Source organism: Neovison vison, chromosome 3 (assembly GCF_020171115.1).
Source record: "Neovison vison isolate M4711 chromosome 3, ASM_NN_V1, whole genome shotgun sequence".
Taxonomy (NCBI): domain Eukaryota; kingdom Metazoa; phylum Chordata; class Mammalia; order Carnivora; family Mustelidae; genus Neogale; species Neogale vison.
Window position 1 is genome coordinate 39,651,845 of NC_058093.1, and position 18,661 is coordinate 39,670,505.

At 44.4% G+C, this 18,661-nt stretch overlaps 1 protein-coding gene across 2 annotated transcripts in view; it reads right to left on the reverse strand.

Annotated features, from left to right (window-relative positions):
• Positions 1–18,661, reverse strand: part of LOC122902411 (serine/arginine repetitive matrix protein 1-like) — a 40,006-nt gene that overhangs the window by 8,690 nt on the left and 12,655 nt on the right. The window lies entirely within an intron of this gene.

Here is an 18,661-nt window from a genome sequence, read left to right on the forward strand (position 1 = left end):
GCTTCTGGAATCCTTGAGAGAAGTTGCACCAGTCACTCTCAGACCCTACAGGGGTGTCCAGATCCTTGCTCTGGGGGACCCCACACACCCCCTTGGTTGCTAGCCCAAAAGGCACTTCAGATCTTATTTTTCTGGACCTCTCTGCGGCTTCTTTCTCTTGACCACATCTTCTCCTCTGCCTCCCTCCTCCTCTTTTTCATCCTCGCTTGGGATCACCTCCATGGCCTCAGCTCCCTTCTGTGGGTAGCCCCGCCTCTTGCACAACTCCGTCATCACGGTTCCACCCCCCAGTGGATGATGACCATCTGATGGTGCCCAAACCAGGGTCTCTCCAGGAGCAACTTCCTCCTGGGCTCCAGACTCCTTAACCATTTGGCCTGCCAGGCATCACCCTTTGGTGTCCTATAAATCTCCAAATGTAGAGTGCCACACACTGAATGCAGTCTTTCATAGCTCACACAAGGGGACACAGCCGGCAGCCCCTGCCCTCACCCCCTCCCGACCTTCCCGGCCAAGAGGCAGACATGTGGTCAACCAGACCCTCTCCCTCATCTCCAGCAGCTGATGTCCCCCAAGGCCTGGCCTTCAGGGGTCTTTGGAATCAGTCCGCATGCTTCCCACAGCTTCTCTCTCTTCAAGCCCCATCACTTCCTCCCTGACACCAGTCTTGCTCCATATCTTGATCTATCTGTACAGTAGCCACCTCACTTTTTTAATCAGCAGATACAAATACATTCTTCTAATTAAAAGATTCTGATGACTTCTCATAGGCAGCAGGATAAAATCCAGTGCCTTAGCCCACCACTGAAAACATGGGATTGGTAATACTGATATTACTTTTTGCCTCAGGCTCCACTATGGCTGGTACGGCACTATTACTAATCTCATCTTTATTTAAAATGAGGTATTTTGGGGGTGCCTGGGTGGCTCAGTAGGTTAAGTGTCCAACTCTTGGTCTCAGCTCAGATCTTGATCTCAGGGTGGTGAGTTCAAGTCTCAAGTTGGGCCCTAGGCTGGGCATGGAGCTTACTTAAAAATAAAACTTTTAAAATAAAAATAAATTGATATTTCATTCACGTATTTTCTTTTAAAAAAAAAGTGTTGGTGAGGACACGGAGAAACAGGCACCCTTGTACACTATTGGTGGAAATGTAAAATGGTGCAGCTGCTATGGAAAACAGTGTGATGATTCCTGAAAAAATTAAAATAGAGGGGGGCCTGGATGGCTCAGTCAGTTAAGCATCTGCCTTCAGCTCAGGTCAGGATTCCAGAGTCCTGGGATTGAGCCCCACATCGGGCTCCCTGCTTGGCGGAGAACCTGCTTCTCCCTCTCCCTCTGCCTGCCACTCCCCTGCTTGTGCACGCTCTCTCTCTCTCTCTTTTTCTCTCCCCATCAAATAAATAAAATGTTTTTAAAAAATTAAAATAGAATTACCGTATGATCCAGCAATGCCACTTCTGGGTATATATCCAAAAGAATTGAAACAAGGTCTCAAAGATATTTGCACACTCTTGTTCAATAACCATGTCTGGCTATCATTCACAATAGCCAAAAGGTCCCAAATGTCCATGAACAAGTGAACGGATGCAACACTTGGGTGGCTTAGTCGGTTAAGTGTCTGACTGCTTAAGTGTCTCATTCTAGCTCAGGTCATAATCTCAGGGTCATGGGATCATGCCCCAAGTCAGGGGTCCCCCACTCAGTGGAGAGTTTGTTTCTGCCCCTCCTCCTGCTCATGCTCTATCTCAAATAAATGTTAAAAAAAATGTTTCAAGTGAATGGATAAACAAAATGTGGTATACACACACACACATATATATACATATAGTGGAATATTATTGAGGCTCTAAAAAAGAAAGAAAATTCTAACCCATGCTACCACGTGATGAGTGTTGGAGACATTATGTTAAATGAAATAGAGTCAGAAAAAGATAAGTACTGTATGTTTTCACTTACATGAGTTATCCAGAGTAAACTCATAGAATCAGAAAATAGCATGGCCGTTGCCAAAAGCTGGGAGGTGGGGAGGAATGAAGAGTTAATTGTTTGAGATACACACAGGGCGCCTGGGTAGCTCAGTCTTCAAACATCTGCCTTCAGCTCAGGTCACAATCTCAGAGTCCTGGGATTGAGCCCCAAATCGGCTCCATGGGGAACCTGCTTCTCCCTCTCCCACTCCCCCTGCTTGTGTTCCCTCTCTTGCTCTCTCTCTATTTGTCAAATAGATAAATAAAATCTTTTTTTTTAAAGACTTAATCAGAGAAAGACAATTATCATATGATCTCCCTGATTTGAGGAAGTTGAGAGGCAACATGGGAGGTTTGTGGGGGGTAGGAAAAGAATGAATGAAACAAGATGGGATCAGGAGGGAGACAAACCATAAGAGACTCTTAATCTCACAAAACAAACTGAGGGTTGCTGGGAGGGGGGGATCGGGAGAGGGTGGTGGGGTTATGGACATTGGGGAGGGTATGTGCCATGGTGAGTGCTGTGAAGTGTGTAAACCTGGCGATTCACAGACCTGTACCCCTGGGGCTAATAATATATTTTATGTTAATAAAAAAATAAAAAGTTTTAAAAAATAAAATTAAAAAAGACTTACTGTTTGATAAGTATAGAATTTCAGTTTGGCAAGAGGCAAAACTTCCAGAGCTTGGTTGTACAAGACAATATACTTAACACTACTGAACCATACACTTGATGTTTAAAATAGTAAATTCTATTTCATGTTTATTTTACCACAATTTTTTAAAAGATAATTTAATTTTTTATTATTTGTTGAAGATTTTACTTGTTTATTTGAGGCAGAGAAAGAGTGAGAAAGATCATGAGAGGGGAGAGGGTCAGAGGAAGAAGCAGGCTCCCTGCTGAGCCAGGCACCTGATGCGGGATTTGATTCCAGGACCCTGGGGTCATGACCTGAGCCGAAGGCAGTCTCTTTACCAAGGTGCCTTAAAAAGATAATTTGATGTTTTAAATAAGAAACAAAAAAATATAAAAAGGATAGCTGGTGGGCGCCTGGGTGGCTCAGTGGGTTAGGCCCCTGCCTTCGGCTCAGGTCATGATCTCAGGATCCTGGGATCGAGTCCCGCATCGGGCTCTCTGCTCAGCAGGGAGCCTGCTTCCCTCTCTCTCTCTCTGCCTGCCTCTCCGTCTACTTGTGATTTCTCTCTGTCAAATAAATAAATAAAATCTTAAAAAAAAAAAAAAAGGATAGCTGGTAAAATGTGTCTCTTGCACTCCCATTTCCCAAATTTCCTGGTTCCTATTCCTCTATCCTGCACAGGTAACTACTTAAGCCATCTAGAAAATCTCTACCACTAACATCACACTCAATGGTGAAAGACTGAAAGCTTTCTGCACTTAAGAGAAACAAGACAAGGATGTCTACTCTCACCACTTCTATCAACATGGTATTGGAATTTCGATCCAAGGTAATAGGGGTAAGAAAAAAAAAAGGTAATAGGGGTAAGAAAAGCATCTGATTTGAAAAGGAAGAAGTAAAACTACCTCTACTTGCAGATGATATTATGTGATATATAGAAAATCCAACAGGATTCCCCCCAAAACTATTAGAGCTAACAAAAAGTTTAGCAAGATTATAAGATGTAAGTGCGCAAAAATCCATTTTATTTCTGTAAAATAGCAATGAACAATCAGAAGTGGAATTACAGTGGCACCTGGGTGGCTCAGGGGGTTAAAGCCTCTGCCTTCGGCTCAGGTCATGATCCCAAGTCCCGAGATTGAGCCCCACGTTGGGCTCTCTGCTCACCGGGGAGCCTGCTTCTACCTCTTTCTCTCTCTGCCTGCCTCTCTGCCTACTTGTGATCTTTGTCAAATAAATAAGTAAAATCTTTAAAAAAGAAAGAAACCCTGTGTTTATTGATTAGAAGACTTAGTTTTAGTAAGATGGCAATATTTCCCAAACTGGTATACAGATTCAATGCAATTCCTACCAAAATGCCAGCTATTAAAAAAAAGTTCCAGCTATTTTTGCAGAAAGTGACAAGCGGGTTCCCAAATTCATGTGAACATTCGAGACCCAGAATAAGCCCCAAAAGTCTGGGAAAAGAACAAAGTTGGAGGACACACTTCCTTACCACAAAACTCACCCCAAAGCTGTGATAATCAAGACTGTGTGGTGCTGGCATCATGATAAACACATAGATCAATGGAACAGATTGGCAGCTCCCGAAATAAACCCATGTATTTATGGCCAATTGTTCTTGACAAGGTGCCAAGACAACTCGGTGGGGAAACAAAAGGCGGAGGGACAACGGGACATCCAAGGGCAAAAGAGTGAGACTGGATCCTGCTTCACACCGTTTATAAAAATGGATCAAAGAGCTAAAACTACCAAACTCTTACAAGAAAGCACAGACATACGTCTTTCTGATCTTAGAGGAGGCAATGATTTCCTAGATATAACACCAAAGGTATAAGCAACAAAAAAAGAAATGGATACACTGGGCTTCAGCAAAATTTAAAAAAGAGAATCTCAGGGCGCCTGGCTGGCTCAGTCTGAGGAGCGTGCGATTCTTGATCTCAGGATCATGAGTTTGAGCCTCACATTGGGTGTAGAGATTACTTAAAAAAATAAAAAGGTATTTATCTCTGACACAACATAGATGAACTTTGAAAACATGATGTTGAGTGAAAGAAGCCAGATGCAAAATACCACATATTTTATGAAGCCATTTATGTGAAATATCCAAAAATCAGCATCTTTTTTTAAAAGATTTATCTATCTATTTTTAGAGAGAAAGAGTGAAAGCATGTACAAGCTGGAGGAGAAATAAAGGGGGGAGGAAGAGAGACAATTGTAAGCAGACTTCCCACTAAGCAGGGAGCCCAGCACAAGTCTAGATCCCGCGACCCCAAGATGATGACCTGAGCCAAAACCAAGAATTGGATACTCAACCAACTGAGGCACCCAGGTTACCTATCAAATCTTTTTTTTTTTAAGATTTTATTTATTTATTTGACAGAGAGAGATCACAAGTAGGCAGAGAGGCAGGCAGAGAGAGAGGAAGGGAAGCAGGCCCCCTGCCGAGCAGAGAGCCCAATGCGGGACTCGATACCAGGACCCTGAGATCATGACCTGAGCCGAAGACAGCGGCTTAACCCACTGAGCCACCCAGGCGCCCAAATCTTTTTTTTTTTTTAAACCTTTTTTTAAAAAGTTTTTTTTTTTTATTGAAGTAATCTTTTACTTCAATAAAAAACTTTCAAAAAAAAAACTTTTTTTTTTTTAATTGAAGTAATCTCTATTCCCAACATGGGGTTCAAACTCACAACACCCAGGTCAAGAGGTACATGATCTCCCAACTGAGTCAGCCAGGTACCACCAAAATCAATAAAGACAAAAAGGAGATTAGTGGTTTCTAAGGACTAGGAGAAGGGAGAAAGGGGGAGTGACTATTAATGGGAATGAGATCTCTTTCTGAGGTCATGAAAACATTCTACAAGTAGATCGTTGTGATGTGAATACACACACACATACACACACAAAACCAGACAACAAACTATATGCTTTAAAAGGGTGAATATTATGGTATGTGAATTATATCACAATAAAAAAAAAATTCCACAGGGCGCCTGGGTAGCTCAGTGGGTTAAGCCGCTGCCTTCGGCTCAGGTCATGATCTCAGGGTCCTGGGATCGAGTCCCGCATCGGGCTCTCTGCTCAGCAGGGAGCCTGCATCCTCCTCTCTCTCCCTGCCGGCCTCTCTGCCTACTTGTGATCTCTCTCTGTCAAATAAATAAATAAAATCTTTAAAAAAAATTCCACATAAAAACACATTAAACTTTGGGGCACATGGGTGGCTCCTTTGGTTGAGTGGTTGCCTTTGGCTCAGGTCATGATCCTGGAATCCCAGGATGAGTCCTGCATTGGGCTTCCTGCTCAGCAGGGGGTCTGCTTCTCTGACCCTCCATGCTCTCAAGCTTTCTCTCTCAAATAAATAAATAAAATCTAAAAAAAAAAAAAATACATGAACCTTCAAGGAGAACTACAGCTCTCACTGGAGCAGGACTGTATTGTTTGCCAACCAACAATGGGAGCTAAACCAGAAGGGAGCTTGGCAAACGTGGAAGTCCTGTTGACTCCCTTCACAATATATCTAGAATCCTAACAGCTCCTCTCCACGTTGATACTCCCATGACAGTAAAATCTACTCTCAGCCCCCCAACTCTGCTCTCCAGCCCCACTGGGTTTCTGTGAAATCTCCAGACTCACCTAGCCACACTCTTGTTTCCTGGTTCAGGTCTGGTTCCTCTTTGTCTGGGGACATGAGCATGAGCCTTTGATTCATGTTGCCTCTGCTGAGATCACCAGCATCTCCAGAGCTCCCACGGGGTGCTGGGCCTAGCTTGGTGCCTGGCAGAATGGGAGCTCAACAAATGTTTCTGGAATAATTTAGAGTTAGGAAGAGCCTCTTTGAGGAGATGTCATCTAGACTGAGACCTTAAGGGCTTATGGGATCTATCAGCCAGGTGGGTGAGGAAAGAGTGCCCTGGACTGGAAATAGCATGAACAAAGGCCCAAGAGAGAGAGGACTGGTGCCGTGCTGAGGACTCAAGGGAGACTGAGGGGCTTGAAGACTCCTGATCAAGAGGAGAGGAAGAGAACCTACAGGAGATGGGGCTGGAGAAGCAGATAGGGATTAGACAACTTTCATTGCAAGCAGCTGCTCAAAATTGTTTAAATATCCAAGGGATTCATTGGCTCTCAGCACAATAAAGTCCTGGGTACCCCGATTCTCAGTACTTCAGGACTGGCTTGATCCAGCAGCTCAGAAATGGCATCCTGTATCTGCTTTTTTGTCTTTCTTTTCCTATCAGCTTTCCATGTCAGCTTTCATCATGGTGGTACCTTTAATCATGGTGGCAAAATGTCTTTTGTAGCAGTCAAGCAATGAACCTCGTGTCTATACACCCTAGGGTCCAGAAGGCACTAGAAAACATTTTTTCCAGCAGCCCTAGCCAAAAAATATCATCTCCACCGGCCTGGGATTGGAGGCACACCCTGTGGCCCTGTAATGGGACGATACCAATCTGTGTGCACCTGGGCCACTTGGGCCCAGGTGCGTAAGCACTTGGGCCAGTGGGTACCCTCAAAAGTGATCAGGGGACTAAGACAACAGAGAAGGGTCATGGGAGACAACCACAGTAGCCGAAAACTCAAATTCTTACTTTCATTTACTAATCGATGAAGGGTATCATCTCTACTTTGTGGGATTTTAAAGAAATGAGGCTTAAATTTAACAGTTAAATGCTACCATCAACACTTGGGTGCTGTGGCTAGTGTGACCTTGGGCAGAATGCCAGACTAGGGATGTTTTCTCTTCAGTGAAAGGAAGGTCTAGGTCACCTGGTCACCAGAGCCGCTGTTCCCACCCTCCAAAGTTCAGCTCTGCGAAGGGAGGCGCAGTGGCATGATATGGCCAGCAGGTGGCAGCACGAAGACATATCCTGCTTCTGGCCAAGCCTTGAGGCTGTTCTTGGTAGAGACAGAGGCTGGTTTCTCCAGCACATCCTATAGCTGCTGTGTTTTCTTGGAAACCCGGACTTTCAGGCGCCAGCAGGGCCAGCTCCATGGGTGTGTGACCCATACTTTGAAGGGCACTGGGATTGGTTCCATGCTCTGCTGTTGCTGTCTTGAAATCCTTAACAACTGTTGAATGGGAGCCCTGCATTTTCATTTTGCACTTGGCCCCAAAATTGTCGTGCTGTTGGCAGAACTCATACTGCCTCGGGGATCACCATCACTGCTATTTCTCAGAAGTGTGCTGGGCCCTCCCTTTTGCTGGGCCTTTCCTCGCCTTCTTGGGGCTCCTGATCATGCTTGTCTGCAGCCGCTCACCGCCTACTGGGAAGCCTAAAAAGGACGAGAACCCTAAGGGCGAGGATGGGGACCCTCCAGAGGGAGATGGGAACCCTACATGGGGAAAAATATAAATCTCTCTGGTGAGGTCATCCATGGCCTCCTGGTTGTTACAGCTGCTGGAAATCTTCTGGATCTTATCTTACTTGACCCTTTGGAATCTGACTCTATTCCACAGTCTCATTCTAACCTCATTAGAGGGACTAACCTCATTCTCCCCTGGGTCCCTCCTCACTGCTTCACAGCCATCAGTGTCCCCTGGGCTGCTTTCCATTTTTTTCAAAAAGTCACCTACAGAGGTGTAATTTACATACAGTAAAACTCAACCTTTTGGGGTGTACAATTCAACGAGCTTTAGTAAACACGTACAGTCACAATGTATCCAGACAGAAAAATGTCTGCCCCCCAAAGTTTCCCTCATGCCCTTTTATAGTCCATCTCCCCTCACTCCCAGTCCCCACAACCCCTGCTCTGCTCTGTCTCTATGGTTTTGCCTTTCCAGAAGGTCACAGAAATGGAACCATACAGCAGGTAGGCTTTGGGGTCTGGCTTCTTTCATTTACCGTCAGGCCACTCCCACTACTGAATCTTATTTTTTGGTATTCCAGGCACAGCCATAGCTGAAAACACCAGACTCTGCTGAGGACACCCACCGCTGACCATTGAGGCCCCTCGGGATCCCTCAAACCAGCTCCTCTGCCCTCATTCTCCCCACTGGTCACCAAGCTAGAAGTCTGGGAGTCATCCTTGACTTTGTCTGGCATCCCTCCATATCCAGAGGTCACCCTCCTCCGTCCCCTCTAGTACGGCCTCCTTTCAGGCCCTGTCCACCCACACCCCAGCAGGAGTCCCTTGGGCTGGTTTCCCTGTCTTCCCTGTCTTCCAGCCCTGGCCCTGGCCCTGCCCCAGTTCAGTCTGCCAGTATGGACCCCCCAATACTGTAAGCACCTGGGGGGGCAGTCAGCCAATCTTGCATCTGCCTGTCTCTCTAGCCTCCCCTCCTCAGAGCCTTCTGTTGCACTTCCCCCAAACAGTCGGTGCTGTTTCCCCTGCGCCAGAGGTAAAACTATTCAACAACTTCACAAACTGACAGTGAACTTGATGAAATGACACTGCACCACAGTATAATAGCGCAAAATGTCCACTGGTGATTTCCGAGAAACTGCTAAGTGTAAAAAGCAAAAGGGATCTGTAATAGGCTCCCTCTCATTTAAAGAAGGGGAGCCAGAAAATACACACACAAAAAAACAGTAGAGCTAAAGCAGACACTGAGACTGGTTACACGGCGGACGACAGGAGTATGAGGACGGGAGAAAGGGAGGCCTGGGGAGGCCTTCTCTGGACACAGCTGTATGGTTCTGACTTTTAAGATCATGACTACATCTCATCCTTCGGAACACATTTTTTTAATCCACAAGGAACTGGGGAAGAGGGGAGTGGAGATGACCTGAGGAGGAATATAAACAGGAACAAACAGCCCTAAGTGGACTATAAATGAATGATAGCCCCAAAGACAGGGGGAGAAGTCACCCAGGCAACTTTAGAAAAGACTTTGTTGACCATTTGCTCTAAGACTAAAGGTGAAAAACTGTACAATATTGTACTCTAAGTAGTGGGTTTATTTTTCAGAGAAGTGTGTGTTAGAAATTTAATAAATATTGGGGGCGCCTGGCTGGCTCAGTAGGGAGGGCACGGGACTCTTCATCCTAGGGTTCTAAGTTCAAGCCCCATGTTGGGTATACAGATTACTTAAAAATAAAATATTCTGGGGAACCTGGGTGGCTCAGTGGTTGGGCGTCTGCTTTTGGCTCAGGTCATGGCCCCCGGGTCCTGGGATCAAGTCCCTGCATCAGGCTCCTTACTCAGTAGGGAGCCGCTTCTCCCTCTGCTGTTCCCCTTGCTTGTGCTCTCTCTCTCTCTCTGTCAAATACATAAATAAAATCTTTTTTTAAAAGTTTTCAAAAAATAAAATCTTCTGGAGGCACCTGAGTAGCTCAGTCGGTTAAGCATCTGACTCTTTCTTTCTTGTTTTAGGTATTATTTATTCATTTATTTGACAGAGAGAGTGAGAGACCACAAGTAGGCAGGCTGAGAGAGGGGGGTAAAGCAGTCTCCCCGCCGAGCAGAGAGCCCCATGTGGGGCTCAATCCCAGGACTTTGAGATCATGACCTGGCGGAACACAGAGACCCAACCTACTGAGCCATTCAGGTGCCCCCACCCCCTTTTCTTAACCGTCTGACTCTTGATCTTGATTTTGGCTCAGGTCATGATCTCAGGGCCCTGGGATTGAGCCCCGTCAGGCTCTGCACTCTGTACTCTGCTTTTCCCTCTGTCTCTGCTCCTCCCTGCTCTTTCTTGCACTCACATACGGTCTCTCTCTCCCTCTAATAAATCAATAAAATCTTTTAAAAATAAAATCTTAAAAAAAATAAATTCAGAAAATATGTGTATTCCAGCATTAAAGAGTTAAGTAAATATACTGGGATGAAAGCCAGATTTCTCACTATCAGAAAAATCAGTTATAAATACAGAGTGGGGTCAGCTAGAATAAACACTGTGGGTTGGACTGGAAGGAGAGGGGCATCATTGTGAACTTACCATTTCCAAAATACAGATAGATGTGTCCAAATAGCTTTTGGTAGGTACCCATGCGTATGTACATCTATTTCCTGCCTGTCCACTGAGAGAGTCTGAAAGTCCTAATGCCCAATACCAGTGCCCTCACCCAGACCCCAGGTCTTGGTGTCTCCTGCCTTTCCGCAGTGAGAGGCACCAAGGCTTCTTGGGGAATAGCCATATCCTCAGGGCTCCAGCAAGGAAGTTACAAGATGAGGCTCCCACATTTTGTGGTGCTAAAAGGTAAGGAAGGGTTTGAATCCTAACAGGGACATGTGGACTCATGTCAATGGGCATAGGAGGCAAGTTGAATAGGCTTCCATGCCAAATCTGGGACAATCTGACAGACAAAATAAATAACGGTCATAATGGATTATAAACCATAGAAAGAGAAACTACAGAATAAAACAAGAATCTGTGAGTCCACACAGATATAAATGCTTGAATGAATGAAGAAAAAAAAATAAATGAGGGTGAAGAGAAAAGTCTTCCCCACAGAATTCCAACCAATCAAGGTAGAATGAGGAAAACTGAAAACTGTCATTTGGAAGACACCCCAGTAATAATTGTTTCCAGCAAGAATCAGCAATAGATGCTAAAATTACTATGGAAAAGTAGGATAAGGAACAGGATATTTAGAGAGTCTCTTAGTATCTCTCCACAAGAGAACTTATAAACAAGTAATATTACAGTGAAGGAACCTGACCAAAACTATCTTGAGCAAATGATCCAAGTTATATCCCCAGGAATGGAACAAATGGCCATCACATGCCTCCTGATATGATACACCCAGAAGGATACAACGTTTTGGGGTAAGGATATCACATAAGTGGAAACAAAAGAGGAGAGAGAAAGGTTGACTGGGGAGGTGGTCCTTCTAAGGTGGGTCAGGAGAGGCTTCTCTGAGGAGGCAACACTGAAGCTCTGACCTGCCTGGTCAGAAGACTTGGAGAGGAATATTCCAGAAACAGCTCTGTCCAAGGACTCAAGGCACAGAAAGAAGGCAAGTATCAGGCAAAGTGGATAAGAGATCAGGGAGACTGGTGACCTCCTATTACATATGGTTTTGTAATCCCATGGTAAGTGAGGAGTTTGGTGGAAAAAGGAGTTTTTTCCTTTTTTTTTTTTTTTATAACTGGGAAAACTACACATAACAACATTGACCACCTTAATTATTTCTTAAGTATATAATTCAATGGGATGAAATATATTCATGGTGGGCAACTACTACCACCAATGATCTCCAGAACCCTTTTCATCTTGAAAAGCTAAAACTCTATACCCGTTAAACATGAAGTTCACAGGGGTGCCTGGGTGGCTCAGTGGGTTAAAGCCTTTGCTTTCGATTTAGGTCATGATCCTAGGGCCCTGGGACCAAGCCCCAAGTCGGGCTCTCTGCTCAGCGGGGAGCCTGCTTCCCCTTCTCTCCCTGCCTGCCTCTCTGCCTACTTGTGATCTCTGTCTGTCAAATAAATAAATAAAATCTTAAAAAAAAAAACAAAAAACCAACCATGAAGTTCACATCCCCCCTCCCACAGATCTGGCGACCAACATTCTATTTTCTGTTTCTGGGATTCTGACTATGCTAAGTATCTCATATAAGTGGAACATCCTGTATGTTTGTTTTGTGCCTGGCTTATTTCAATCAGGATAATGTTCTCAAGGTTCATGCATGTTTTAGCATGTGTCAGAATTGTCTTCTTTCTTAAGGCTGAATCATATTCTGTCATATGTTTATACCACATGTAGCTTAACCATTCATCCATAGGGAGATCCCTGGGTTGTGTCCATGCTTTAGCTATTGTGAACAAGGGTGATAGTCACCATCTACTGAGCGTGAGGTGGTTGGTATCTCTTTTACATATCCCTATTGATCAGTGATGCTGAGCATCTTTTCATGTGTGTATTGGCCATTTGTATGTCTTTGGAGAAATGCCAATTCAAGTCCTTTGCCCATTTTTAAACTGGGGTGGTTTTGTTTGTTTGTTTGTTTTTGGTCATTGAGTTAGAAGAGTTGGGGTTTTATTATAAATGATGAAGGTAAGTAGCAGAGAATGTTAAGCAGGGGAGTAACAGGACCTAATTTGAGCTTTTAGTTTTGCCCTATTTTTTGGTCACTCTACTGGGTGGAGAATGCTTTGAAGGCAGAGAGTCGTAGATGGAGACACTAGAAACAGGGTGACCATTTTGGGGTTTTTGTACAAGTTCAAGCAAGAGGTGATGATGGTCCCAGTTAGAGGAGCGTTCACTACAAATGGGATTGTAGAGTAGTGGGAAGATTTGAAACCTTAGTTAAGTAGTATAATCAACAAGATTTTTCAACTAAATAGAAATGGGAAATGAGAAGAAGAAGGAGTCCAAGATGACCGTCAGGGTTCTGCTTGAGCCGGAACTGGGTGGACGATGGTATCATTCACTAAAATAAAGAAAACCAGGGGTGAATTGATTTAGGAGTTGGGGAGAGAAATGATGAATTCAATCATCAACACCATACATTGAGAAAGGCCTATGGGACATCCCAGTGGAGAGGTCTAGCAGCTTCCAGGTTGGCATTTAGAAGGAAGAGCTAGGGCACCTGGATGGCTCAGTTGGTTGAGCAGCTGATTCGTGGTTTCGGCTCAGGTCATGATCTTGGGGTTGTGAGATGGAACCCTGTGTCAGGTTCTGCACTCAGCATGGAGTCTGCTTGAGATTCTCTCTCCTCTCTCTGCCCCTCTTGCCTGCTCACTCTCTCTCTCAAATAAATAAACTTAAAAAAAAGGGGGGGGGCGCCTGAGTGGCTCAGTGGGCTAAAGCCTCTGCCTTCGGCTCAGGTCATGATCCCAGGGTCTTGGAATGGAGGCCCACATCCGGCTCTCTGCTCAGCGGGGAGCCTGCTTCCCCCTCTCTCTCTGTCTGCCTCTCTGCCTACTTATGATCTCTGTCTGTCAAATAAATAAAATCGTTCTAAATAAATAAATAAATAACAAAAATTTAAAAAATAAAAAGAAGAGGAAGGAAGTGCGGGGCTGGAGATTCCATGATGGGAGACTTGCACATAATTAAGCCATGGGACTAGATGTTCCCAAGGTGGGCTTCTAGGGTCTGGGGACTTCCTGAAAGTGTAATAAAAACACAGGTGTAGGTACACATGTGCATAATTCTTGGAAGAGGATTGGTATATTTTAGCTGCTGCTTTAAGAGAGCCCTGACTGAACTTCCCTGTCCCCTTCAACTCAAAAAGATTAAAAATCACTGGTAAGCAGTAGGGAGAAAAAGTCATTGGAGGAAAATCAACATTTAAGGGACCGAGGAAGGAGAGGGCCTGAAAAGAATAATTCAGAAAGGAAGGAGAAAATGGGAGTGAGATTTCAAGGGGAGGGAAGGGGTGGGCAGTGGCATCAAATGCTGCAAAGATTAAGGTCAGATCTAAAAAGTGGGGCTTCTTCACACTCATTAATGGTCTCAGAACCTCTGTCCAAAAGGGCTGTGCTGAGTGTCATCAATGCACTCTTCCTCTCCTTCCCTGGACAGCAGGGTTTTTCTCTGGCCTTGTCAGAACCTGGCAGAACAGAAAAGAGATCCCACACCTGGACATCAAGCCTATGGCTTATATGATGCCAAGAGAACTCACGCTGGTGGGCAAAGACCAATCAGTACACACCTGATGCAATCAAATAAACTCACCTCGAGCTTGGAAGACAGACAGGTATTTAGGATTTCCCTGGTTTTGTTTTTAAGATTTTATTTTTTATTTTTAAGTAATCTCTATACCCAATGTGGGGCTCAAACTTACAACCCTGAGATGAAGTGTTTCTTGCTCGACTTGACAGTGCCAGCCAGGCACCCCAGGCTTTCACTGTTAAGTGGGGGAGGGGGGGAGGAGTGCAGCAGATTACAAAATGATTCAGACTTAATGCATTTGACCATATAAAATAATTCATAAGAAATTGAAAGAAATAAATATACCTAAATATTTATAGGGGTAACCTCTGGTTATTGAGATTATAGATTTTCCTATTTCTGTATAGTTTCCAAATGTGCTACAATAAGTATATATCACTTTTATAACCAGACTGATTTTTTAAGCTACAGTTTCTGTGACAGTGAGAGTCATGTCCCAGTTTCACAGTGGAAAAACACCTTCCGGATCACGGAGCTCTTTAAGACTCTGATGGTAGCTATGGGCCTCCTTCTGCATCCCCTCAGGGTGACCCATCCCCCCCTGCAGGAGGCAGAATGGCTTTGGGGCCAGCCACACTTGTCCTAATGTTGACCACCAATGTGGAAATTTCAAAATGTGTAAATCCAAAATGGAAACACCAAAAAAGAAGTCCAGGGGTGAGCACTGGCTATGTTGACCCCGTGCTGTCTGTGGTTGGGGGGTGGTTATCCTGACCCGAGTCCTAAGATCAGAGTGACAGGTCTGTCATCCTTGGGGACAGAGTTGTGAGAGGCATCTCAATATCCCATCCATCCGGCTGCCTCCCTGGTTTACATCCCTGGCTCATGATGGCTTTAGGAAAGGTGTGGCTGCTTTTAGGGCAGAGGTTTATCTACTTGAATGGCTCTAAGGGCTAGAAAGGCCAAGTATAGGAAAAAGAAACTGCCAAGGTATTATCAAACTTTATTTCGTATTTGACAAATACAAACACAGGATCCCAGGGGCACCTGAGAGGCTCAGTTGGTTAAGCCACTGCCTTCGGCTCAGGTCATGAACCCGGAGTCCCAGATTGGGTCCCACATTGGGCCCCCAGCTCTGTGGGGAGTCTACTTCTCCCTCTGACCTTCCCCCTCTCATGCTCTCACTCTCTCTTTCAAATAAAATCTTTAAAAACAAACAAACAGGATCCCAGAGATTGTACCTTAAATTTGATGCTGAACAAATGTAATTTGGAAGTAGAAATAATATTTAAAGTTTCCTAATTTTTTTGTCCTTAGATTTGAAACATGACACCTGATATTCCCTTCTTAAGCTCCAAGCAAGGTGTCAAGCAAGGTCAGACTGGGAATCTTGCACGGTGACATGTAGCAGGGAATTCACCTCCGAGTCCTTTAACCAGGAGCAATATTTAGTTTTATGCTGTTTCATGACAGAAAAGAGCTGCTCACAAACATAGGTACTTCTGAACATGGACGGAATCTTTGCATAGTGGTTTTTATATTTAGGGTAACCGTTCCCAAGATATGTGTAGAATTCTGGGATCCTAACACCATCGTATTTCGTCCTCAGTCGTGTGTTGCCCTACAATTCAAGAATTTCCATTGGGGGCATGTGGGTGGCTCAGTAGTTAAGTGTCAGCCTTGGGCTTGGGTCATGATGCCTGGGTCCTGAGATCGAGTCCCGAATCAAGCTCCACATCAAGCCCTGCCTCGGGCTCCCTGCAGGGAGCCTGCTTCTCCCTCTCCCACTCCCCTTGCTTCTCCCTCTCCCACTGCCTCTCTCACTGTCTCTTTCTGTGTCAAATAAATAAATAAAATCTTTAAAAAAAAAAAAAGAACTTCCATTTGCAGCTCTTCTTTCATGTTATTAATGTTGATCGAGAAAGGTGAGCTGTAGGACGTCAGCTGGTTTTCATAAAGTTTGAAATCAGAGAACTGTTCCTGGAATCCAGTCTCAACTCCCTAATTTGGGAACTACAGTTCAGGCCATCTTTTTCATTTTCAGAAACTAATTTCAGTGTAGGGAAGTGGGCCAGCTTGTTCCTTGCTAAATGAGCTTCCCAAAGACACAGTTTCATCAGGAAGGAGAGAACTGAATCATACATCTGTGTAACTACTTGTGAGTGCCTTTGCAGGAAATCTCCAACATGTTTAGGTAAGTCATAATGTCAACCAAAAAGACTAAGTCTTTGACCCAGTCTTTGCTGGTGAGCTGAGGAACCGAGACTCCTTCAGAAGACATGAAAAAATCAATTTCTTCCAACAGTTCGAAAAACCACCTGAGCACCACGCCATGACTCAGCCACTTATGACCCATGGAGAACGACAGGCTTCCATACTGTGCATCTAAGTCATTGAACAAAGCGCTGAACTTTCCGTGGTCTGAGCTATGGGAACGGATCTAGGTTATGGTGTGAATCACTACGTCCATGACATGATCCATTTTTAACTTTTTAGCACAAAACGACTGCTGGAGAATGAGGCCATGCATGGACTTCAGTTCTGTGTCTTTGCAAAGCCTGGACACTTTAGCTTTAAGTTTCGTAACAAGTTGCTCAACACCGACCAATGCCAAATTGACATCTGTGCCAATGCTTACTAACTGTGACCAGGCTACATTAAATTTTTTAAGACTTTCCTCAATATAGACAAGTCAGTCATTTCCTGACATGGTCCCTGTCATGGGAACCATGTCCAAAAGTTCTTCTGTCCCATCGAAAGCGTCATCAACAGCACAAATAAATATAGCCAGCCGGGGGGGCATTATTTCCATTGGCCCTTTCATGAGCCTGTCAACATGCTGCTTAACAATATTACCACTTAGTCTTAGACTGGCAAATGCTTGTCTCTGTTCCGCTGCACTCAACAGACATTCCTTTATAAACTTACCATCTGGGGGCGCCTGGGTGGCTCAGTGGGTTAAGCCTCTGCCTTTGACTCAGGTCATGATGTCAGGGTCCTGGGATCGAGCCCTGCATCAGGCTCAGCAGGGAGCCTACTTCCCACCCCACCCCCCTCTGCCAACTTGTGATCTCAAAAAAAAAAAAAAATCTTAAAAAAAAAATCAACTTAGACCATCTGTAAAAGGTTTCGATGCCCAGGCAATTTTCTTACTTAACACATAACTGCATTTCCTAGCGGGGGCATTTATTTTATGAACATTCATGTTGAAATTTCAGTCTTTTTTTCAATTCAAGTTTTTTATCACGCATCTTTTTTTTTTTTAAGATTTTATTTATTTATTTGACAGACAGAGATCACAAGTAGGCAGAGAGGCAGGCAGAGAGACAGGAGGAAGCAGGCTCCCCGCTGAGCAGAGAGCCCAACGCGGGGCTCGATCCCAAGACCCCGGGACCATGACCTGAGCCAAAGGCAGAGGCTTTTAACCCACTGAGCTACCCAGGCGCCCCTATCACACTTCTTTTGAGTGTATCCATCATGGTTCCTACTGTGGATTGTTTCATAATGGCATCTGAGGTTCAATTTCATCGACACAGGCACACTTTACATATTAAACACATAGGAACATTCTTGACCTCCACAAAGAAATAAGCTCGCTCCTATTTTTCTTGAAACGCGTGACTTTCTTGTTCTAGCTTTTGTTTTCCCACTATTGGAAGACACAAACATGTAAGAAATATTAAAATGTCACCTTTACAAATAGAAAAATACAACTTTGCAAGAGAAACATACAGACTCTATTTTTGCAAAGCAAAAGTGTGCAGTTCACTCCTTCGAAGTAGGGGAGAACTGAGTAAATTGTGGGGGCTTGGGAACTGTAGGGCACGACTAAGAAAAAATCTCTGATTGTCCTTGTGCAGATGACTGCAGACATGCAGGAACACAGTCCCAGGCCATCGATTTTGAGGCCTCAGCAAAAGAAGCTGGAGATCCAAATTTCTACCTGAAAGTCCTTGATTCTTAAAAATATTAGTAATAGATTGGATTTTTTTCCTGTAAATACTAGATAAGCTACGACATCTACCCATCAGGTTGGGTAGACGAGGGATACTACCAATGTGAAATTTCATGATACATAATAAGTTAATTTTTTTTTCCTGAAAATATTATATATACCACATCTACCCATCAAATTAGGCAGCTTAGGGACACTGGTTTGGGATCTCTGGTTTAAAGCAGACAAAAACTCCACTTGAAGAGAATTAAATCTCGAATTCTGAAACCACAGGTTTAAGAACCTGTCCAAACAGAATCATGGAGGGTACCCAAGAAGGGGAGCTAAGCTGATGGACCTCAAAGTGCCATGTTTTTGCAGGTTTTGTGGTTACAGTTAACTAGGACATTACTCATTTCCTTGATAGGAGGATGACTTACACATTTTTTATACAGGGAGACGTTGTATGGAAGTGTCCCTCTCCCCCTGCAAGCCCCTCTCTGGGGGACCCTGCTGACAACCCTGGCAAGCTTCAGTCTACAGCACGTTAACATCCCTTACTTCTCTATGTGCTGTGCATCTCCCCCCTCCCCTCTTGGCCTTGGCTTTTCTCTCCAGCGT